We start from the raw sequence: 9,437 nt of genomic DNA, 5'->3' as shown, positions 1-9,437 counted from the left end.
AATAGTAGAAAAGTTTACCCTGAACAAAGAGTTTGTGAGGAACATGGAGATACCTATTAATTCATTCAGTTATTCTATACATATTAATGAGCACCTGTTAGATGCCAGCACTGTGGGTTCAATAAATTGTCTTCTTAAAAATGTGATGATATGAAATACATATAAAAAGTCTTTTTAAAAATATATTTTTATTGATTTTAGGGAGAGGAAGGGAGAAGGATAGAGAGATAAACACATTGATCAGCTGCCTCCTGCACACCCCCTACTGGGGATCGAGCCCACAACCTGGGCATGTGCCCTGACTGCGAATCTAACCAGTGGCCTCCTGGTCCATGGGCCACTGAGCCACACTGGCTGGGCAGAGACTATTTTAACATATATGATTATGTTTATTAGGATTAGGTTCAGCTACCAGATTTTTTTAAGCTAAAATTAAAAAGATGGTTTATTTCTCTCTCATCGCACAACTCTAGAGATCAGATGCCCAGAGCTGGTACGACTCCACGGTGGCGTGGTCCAGACGCCTGTACCTTATTCTATCATCATGCAGCTCTCCATTCTCAAGGTTGTGTCATGTTCCAAGATGGCACCGTGGACCTCCATAGTCCATATATCCAGAGGAAAGAGCTGAGCAGGGGATGTCCCATGAAGGACATTTCTCAGAAGTTGCTCCCACCACTCCCACTTATATCCCTTGGTCAGAACTTAGTCACATGGCCACTTCTAGCTGCAAGAGAGGCTGGGAACTAAAGTCTACATTCTAGGAAGCCACATATCCAGGCGAAACATAGGAAGATAGAGAGAGCAGGATATTAGGAAACAGCCAGCAGGCTCTGCCATAGTGAGGCATAGAGAATAACAATAAAATGAGTGCCTGTTCATTCGCCATCAGGCTAAGAAATGGAGCATCCCCAGTACGTTAAAGCCATTGTGTGCCTGCCCTGCCACATCTCCTGCCCCCACCCAGGTCAGGTCAACACCCTCTTGAATCCTGTGTATATCATCGCCTTGCTTGACTTTAACGTTTCACCACAATTGTAGGTATTTCTGAGCAATCTATGGTCTAGTTGTACAAGTTTTTTAACTTTGGGGAAATGGAACCATACCATATGCATTTTCCTGCAGCTTGATTTTTTATGTTCAACATTATGTTTGTGGAATTCACCTGTGCTGACATGTGTAGCTGTGGTCCACTCAGCTCCACTGACCCCATTACAGTAATCCCCTCCCAGGTATTATCATTCTCTGACAACAGAAGTGTGGGCTGTCCCCAGAGTTCGGCTGTTACAAGCAGCGCTGTGACAGACATTCTAGATTCATCTCCTTGTGCACACAGGCAAGTGCTCTTCCAAAGCAAATTCCTTAGAGAAACTGCTGGGTGGTGGGGTCTACACATGTTTTGATATTGTCAAATAGGCTTTTAATAAGAGAGGCACAGAATCTCCTGTGCCCTGGGGATTCTAATAGTTGACATAATGTTCATCTGTTTAGGAGGGGATGTGTAGTACACTCCCTGCCCACACACAGGTGCATGCACATGCGCGCACACACACACACTGACTCATTCATTTGTCTGTTCAGTAAACATTTGTCATGTAGCCATTATCAGTAATTACATAACACGCCATCAATAAACAATGAGTAAATGAACCCTCCTGTTTATAAGACACAGACCCACTTCGGAAACACTGGAATGTGCCTGTGAGCCTCTCAGAATCCAGGGCGATGTGGTCTGTTCGGGGAACTAAAAATCCTGCCCTTGAGGAGCTTACAGATTGCAGCCATTTGTTTCTGAACAATGACGCCAGGACGCAGAATGTGACCAGAACAGATACAAAGTGCTGAAAGGCTCGTGAGCCAGCCCAGAGTGTGGTCCATCAGGGCCCCGCAGTGTCGGCGCTGCCTGGGAACTGTGAGAAATGCAGACTCTCAGGCCCCAGCCCAAGGCCCCCTGAGTCAGAATCTGGCTTAACATGAACCCCAGCTGATTCCTGTGCTCATTACAATCCAGAAGCACTGCATGGGAGCTCTGGGAGGGAAAGAGTCTTTCTTGCTAAGGGCAATCAAGAAAGGCCTCCTGAAAGAGGTGTCATTTGAAAAAGAAAGAGAAGGGAGAACTACATTCATTGAGTGCCTGCTCTGGGTTAGGAACACACTAGGGGCCTTCACTTCTGTCATCCCACTGAGTCCTCGGAATCACCTCGCAGGACAGAGATTAATATCCCTTTCTTACAGCTGAGGAAACTGAGGCACAGAGAGGTCGCATAACTTGCTCATGGCCACACAGCAGATAGCTAGCAGAGCCAGGCTTAGAAGCCAGATCTTTCTGAGTCTGAGCACAATCTCTTCCCCTGCATCACATGGAGGGAACTAAAGAAGTAGCTGTGGAGACAAGAATGAGGACAGGATACTACCGTATGAGCAAGTACTCACTGTGGGGTCAAGACTTCTGCGGGTGAGAGCTCGGGGCAAATGGAAAGGGCACACTTGGGGGAATGAGGAAGGCAGCCACAACAGGCTTCTTACCCCATTCTAACCCCACCCAGTGTCTGCACAGGACCTAGCACATAGTAGGCATTCAAAACAACCCGGTGAATGGATGGATGAGCAAATGAACAATAGGCAAATGAGTGAACCACATAGGCTGTTGTTTCAAACCCTGCAGTGTCAGCACTGTCTGGGAGCTTGTGAGAAATGCAGACTCGTGCCAGCACTGTGCTGGGGGGCGGGGGAGGGGGGAGCTGGCGTTCCAGGAGGGACGAGCCAGGCATCGCTCACCCGCTCAGGGTCTCCTGAATCCCTGCCTTCAGGGAGGGCCCTGCCAGCAAAGCAAAGAGCTAGGAGTAGCAAAGGTTTAAAACACAGAGAAAGCAGCTCCCACCAAACCCTTCATTTGCTTCACTTAAAAAAATTACTGAGCCAGCCTCCATCTCGCGCCTCAGCCTTCCACCAGAGCCCCGCCACCCCCTGCTCCCATGCTGTTCCTACAACTCCTCAAGAAAAGTGGAAAACAGAACAGCTCCGTGCAGCCCCTAATGACCAGGTTTATGAAGAGCTTATTGAATTCAAAGACATGAGGCAGCAGTTGGTGTTGTGAGATATTAATGTGCTTTTTACAAAGCTGATGAAACCTCCTCTTAAACTACTTAATACCTGCAAGCTGAAATTTCCAGCGTGAGCCGGTCAATTCCTGGAGGCAGAGCTGCGGCAGCCGCAGGCACAGCCCGTGGCCTTTCTGTTCTGACTTGGCCTGAAGTCTCGAGGCTCTGGGGTTGGTGCGGTATTGCTGCCCTTCTGGGGTCGGGGTTCAGCAGAGACTTTTGTGCTTATTGGGCCCCTAGTTCATGGTGGGAGAATCTTCCCTCACTCTCTCATCTTCCAAAAGCCCAAAGCCAATGTCTGTCGGGGGAGTGAGCAGTTTAGCCTGGACCACGGGCCCCTGCGGGATCTGGCCCCTGTCCCCTCTCCAGCCACCTCCTGCCCTCCCCTCGCCCATCCTGCACTCTAAGTGGAAGCCATGTTTTTGGAAATCTCCAATCCCACTAGGATGTCATGTCTTTACACCGGCCGACCCCTCACAAGGGACGGCCCTTCATCCAGTGGTGTGCTGGTAGATGCCTAACAACTGGCTCTCTGGGGACCTTGAGTTGTACTATTTGCCAATTCCCGTGGTGCAAATACTCCCACCGTGGCTGACTTCAAGCTTCTAATGTAAGTTAGGAAAAGACACCAACCGTCGGCTCCCATGAGCCGGTACAGGCCAGCTCCAGCATCCACTACCTTCAGGCTTCCTCATGACCCTGACTCTGCTTTGGGGAACTTTCTCTGACACACACACACACACACACACACACACACACACACACACACACGAGTCTGTTCCTCCTGTGTGCCCAGCACTTCCCTGATTTTGCTCTTGCTGGTCCCTCTTCCTAGAATCCCTTCTCACCCTCCACTACTTCCTCACCACACCCCAACACACACACACACACACACCCCGACCTGCTTTTCCTAGCTAACTCCTTCTCCACCTTCGGCACCTTCTGTAGCAGCTCAGCCACCCCCCGCCTCAGGAAGCCTGTGTCAACACCCACACACTCACACACTCACATATGCAACTACTGTGTGCACCCAGACAGGCCCTGCTCTGTCACTACACATATGCCTTCTGTCCCCCACCATAGACTGCAAGTTCTGTGGGACAGAAAGCATATTTTTCCCTGTTTTCAGCAGGTTGCACAGAGAGCGTACATACAGTCGGCACTCCATAAATGTTAGCTGAACAACTCTGCTCCCATAAGGCTTGCACATCCCTCTAATATAGTATGTGAGACATTGCATTCTAGTAAGTTATATTACATCCCGAACGTTCTGTCTTTCCCTCCAGACTGTGTCCCTGGAGGGAAGGGGTCAGGGAGATCTCCCTCCACCACCCCCGGGCCGGGCACTTAGCCCTTGGTCTCCTTTTGGGGAGAGAGCCTGCTTGAGAATGAAGCCAACTGGGAGGAAAGCCAACACCAGGTTTTTTGAGCACCTGGATCCATCTGTGCCTGAAGCCATACAACCCCTGGGCTCGATGACCACCAGTCTAAAGGAAGTACAGCAGAACTCTAGGCTGGCATCAGGAAAACAAGAGTACACCACTCTCCACTGACTGTAGTGATGTCTATTGACAGAAAGGTTCTACCAAATTTAAATTCCACCAAAGGTGATTGAGTGACAATGGTACTGCCTCCCCTCATGAGCCTCATCATCACATTAGTCAGACTGAGTCCAGGGCCACAGAGCTCCAAGTGCTCCTGGAGATCCCACTACATCCAGCCGACCCTCACAGCCTCATGGCCACCGTCAGCCTCAGAGACCATTGAGACCAATCCCGTTATGGTCTGGGACCCAGGTGACCTCAGCCATTCTCACTACTAATCATCTGTCCCTCAGTACTCTGTTCATCCCCTAATCTGACCCATCTGCAACCTCCCCAGCCTCCCAAATTCTTGCCCTGGGCTCTCTGGAATTTTGTCCCAATGTCAGCAGAACCACCCATACTCTCAACTTCTCTTCTTGCTCTGACGGAAGCCTGGCTCTCTCCCCTGCAACCCCTTATGTGGGGGTGTTTCTTGGCCCACACTCCTGCTCCTCACTGCTGTTTCCAGACCATTCCTCAGCCTCCTTCCCAAACTCCCTGCCTCTCTGAAAAATATCCTGGCGCTCTCCGCCTGACGTCCTAAGCCGCCATTCACTCCCAGCACACCTTGTTCTGTGGGAAGGTAGTACCGCCTGCCTCGTTCTCCAAGGCACTCCTGTAGGCAGTCTTCTTAGAGATTTCACAGTCAGGCAGACAGTCTCCCCAGCACACAGCCGCGCTCCCCGCCTCAGCCAGCAGATACTAGTCCTGCCTTGCTGGTCTGGTCACTGGTCCTTAAATACTGAAATCCTACCTGTCACACCGATCAGCCCCAAGAAGTCTGGGGAAGAGGCTGGCTTCTTTGTTTGACCGGCAGAAGAGGGAGGGGCTGGGACCGAAGCCCCATCTACTCTCCCTCCTCCCCAAAGAGGGGCGGAAGGGTGAGCTCTGAGCCTCAGGCCCTGCAGCTCTACCAACCCCAAGGCCCAGCCCAAGCACAAGCTCAAGGGCCCAAGCAGAGCAGATCCTTCCTGCTGCCCTGAGTGACAGGCCAAGCTGTGCTCACACTACTGCTGTGAGAGCACCACTTCTGAGGTTTCAGCCCTCCCCCTCACCACCATCAATCCCGCCTGCTGGGGTGCTGAGGATGGAGGGCCATTTACACAGAGTCCTCCGACCAGAGTGGGAGAAAACTCAGTACTAAGATTCAGTACTCACTGAGACAGAACGACTTGTGCTGCAGCAGAGAAGGGCCAGGAGCATCGGGTGTGGTTCCCTGTGTCAAATGGTGGTCCAGACAGGGCTGTCATTTAGCTTGTAAGAGCCTCATCATCAAAAGATCACACCAATAATTTCTAAAAACCAACCGATAATTTGGGGCGTATTAGGATAATGTGATGAATCATTTGCACTTCAACTGTTAACTTAGTAAGCAGTTTTGTAATATACACTCCATGTACATAGAAAATGAAAACGAACTGTAGCTTTGTCTTATATGTTCATTTGGATGCCCTTTCCAGTTGCTAAATGCTTTGAATGTCACCCCTACCTCCTTGCAACCTGAACCACCCAGTTCATGGGTTTACACTTGGCCCTGAGATTACCAATAACCACACTCCACAATCTCAGTCTTTTGCGTCCGCTCTTGGACTCCCAGGCCCATCTCATTTGGACTCCCATTTCAGCTCACTCCCACGAGCCCCTGACCCTAACAACTCTCTGACCCCCACCCTAGCTGCCAATGCATTGACGCCCATCTTTCCTCTGCCCCGTTTACCCAGCTTCGGGCCTGTCCGTTTTCATAATCACTCGCTCCCCTTCTTGCACTCTCCTCACAGACCCCCCGTCCTAGTTTAAGGCAACCCTCCAGCTAGATAAATTGCAGCGGCATGCTTAAATGTGGCCTGAGAAAACCACAGGATCTCAAGAGGGACCTTGAAGCCACCGACATACATACTTCATGTCTCAAGCCTGGTCCATTCTCTCTCCCTTTCTCATGGAGAAAAAGTTGACTCCCTTCCTCTTTCCTCGAATCTCCAACCCTGCCTCCCCTTCCTAATTCTCAGTTGATGATCCTGCTTCCCATTCCATCAATAAAATAGAAGCAACCAGAAGAGAAGTGTCACAAGTTCCCACCATGTCTACCCAGATGTGTCTCCTGCCCTCCCGGTGCAGGGAACAGGCCATCATCCACCCCATCAAAGGCCACCCTTGTATTTGTGTCCTGGACCTCATCCCCCCTCACACTGCTTATACATTGCTCCCTCCTTTTTCTGGGCCAATTCTTTCCTCTACTGGAACATTCTCACCAGCATCACTCGTGTCTTAACATCTCCCCCAACACAAAATAGCCAGCAGGGTGGTAGACATCTCACTGGGAGGTAGAGGGGAGGAGGCAACAAAGGATGTGGTGGGGGCTCAGGCAGCCAGACCAGCATGTGCAAAGATCCTGTGGTAGGAAGGAGCATGCAAGAAGGGAGGCCCAGATAGCATGTGCACAGAGAGGGGAGGACAGACAGAGGCTGCTGAGCTTTCTCCTGAGAGCACGGAGAAGCTGTTGTGTATTTTAAACTGGAGATGGCCTGATCAGATTGGCATTTTCCAAGGACCAGTTTGATAACTCTGAAGAGAGGGATAAGAGTGGGTGCAAAATGACCAGTGGGGAACTTAATGCAGTCCTCCAGGGAAGCAAGGAAGGTGGTCTGGCAGTGGGTGATGTTGTCGATGGAGAGCAATCGATGAGTTTGAGAGATACTGAGAAGCTAATACAGCAGGATGTCATGAACCTGCAGTGAGGAGGAGGAGATGTCAGCGATGATGGCTGGGCTCAAACTTGCACCAGGAAGCAATGGAGAGGTATTCGCTGAGCTAGTTGGTGCCTCCGGAAGACCAGGCTTGAGGGAAAGACCATAGTTCAGGTTTGGACCTGCTGAGCATACGATGCCTTTAAGACATCCACCATGAGACATCAAATAGGCAGTTGACTATCCAGGTCTGGACCTCTTAGGAGAGGTCCGTGCAGCTGATTATTTCACACAGCCTCCCAACAAGCATCTCTTCACCTTTCTTCTGTGCTCAGCACTGTGCTAGGAGCCAATAGTCAGTGCAAAGATGGCTGAGGCACAGGCCTGTGCAGAGGGCAGCCAGGCTGCGTGGGGAGCAGGTGCGGCCATGCACCCTTAGAAGAGGGGTGTGGAGGCTCCGCCTGGGAGCCCTTGGCTTGGGGTTGAGCACTGTCCCCGATCTGGTAGGAGACTTGGGGCATGTCAGGACCATTCTCCACACCTCACCTCCTGCAGGCTTCCTTATGAAGAAAGATGCCTGGCATAGAGTTGGTGCTGATGAAATATTTGTCAGATTGAATGGAGAGAAAATGAAAGTGCTTTGCAAAATGCTTTTCAAACACACTGATTTGTAATTTTAACACTAGGGAGGATACTATATCCTCTTAGCAGCTGGTATAAAGACACTTCTCAGGAGAGAAGGGGGTGTGGTTGGAAAGGGGGAGAAGCTGTTGAGGCCTCCTGTTAACCATTTGCACGCCATAGGTGGTTAACACAGAAGTCCCTGCTGTCATGAAGTAGACATGGTTGTATATTCTGTTCTGCGCATCTGTCTTTGTGGAGACTGCATTGCATAGTTCACTCATTCGCTTAGTGACTGTTGGTGGGGCCTACAGGGGTGAGAGGCAGGTTATAGACTTTAGAAAGGTCTATAGACGCAAGCGGCAGACCTTTTTAAATTAAATTTTAAAAATCGTGGCAGTTAACTGGTTAATGAACCAAGATGCACGAGGGCAGGGTAGGTGTGCTCCAGAGGACAGAGAAGCGGGGAGACAACAGGTCTGGGAGAAGGGAGCAAGGAGAGGGACTGCCCAGACACTCAGAGAAGAGACCTACCCTTGAGAGCATTTTGGGTAAAATTCTGTGCTCTTGGGACCCTACAAAGCTTCCGTAAAGTTGCCAGAAATCTCGAAATGCTTTAGGGAATGATTTATCTTGCAGAAGTCGGGAAAGGAGGTGAATTTTGGTACAGAGACAGTGAATGGGAGGTGAGGAGGGTCAACCATATAACAATAGCTAGAAATACATAAAATGCTAATTTCATGTAAGTATACCCGCGTCCTATAGATACGGGTGTATGTAATGCACACAGGTCTGTGTTATAATGCTTTAAAATTCATAACCCATTTCCACAGCATACAATAAAGCCTTCTTTATGGGATGGGCCGCTCAGAGTTCTCTAGGAAAATAAATTGCTAGCTTGTACTGAGGACTTATTAATTAGGTTATATTAGCTACTGTCACAGAAAAATCCCCAATGTCAGTGGCTGAATATAGTCCAAATCCATTTCTCTCTCACAGCAATGCCCTCGAGCACGTTCACTAATGTGCCAGGCGCTGTTCTGAGCACTTTATATATGTCAGCTCATCTAATCCCCATGACTAGCTGCGAAGGCAGAATTCCTATGATCTCTACTTTCAGGTGAGGAAACTGAGGCATGTCAGTGAGGCTGAACCTGCCTCTCACCCCTGCACCATATCTCACCTCTACACATTATCTCCCAGCCTCTCACCCCTACACTGTATCTCCCAGCCTCTCACCCCTACACCGTATCTCCCAGCCTCTCACCCCTACACCTTATCTCCTAGCCTCTCACCCCTACACCGTATCTCCCAGCCTCTCACCTCTACACCTTATCTCCCAGCCTCTCACCCGCGACACCGTATCTCCCAGCCTCTCGCCCCTGCACCATATCTCAGCCTCTACACCGTATCTCACAGGCATCTTACCACTACACCGTATCTCCCAG

The sequence above is a fragment of the Myotis lucifugus genome, unplaced genomic scaffold (genome assembly GCF_000147115.1).
Source record: "Myotis lucifugus unplaced genomic scaffold, Myoluc2.0 scaffold_718, whole genome shotgun sequence".
In the NCBI taxonomy this organism is placed as follows: Eukaryota; Metazoa; Chordata; class Mammalia; order Chiroptera; family Vespertilionidae; genus Myotis; species Myotis lucifugus.
Note: the sequence above shows the minus strand (reverse complement) of the source record.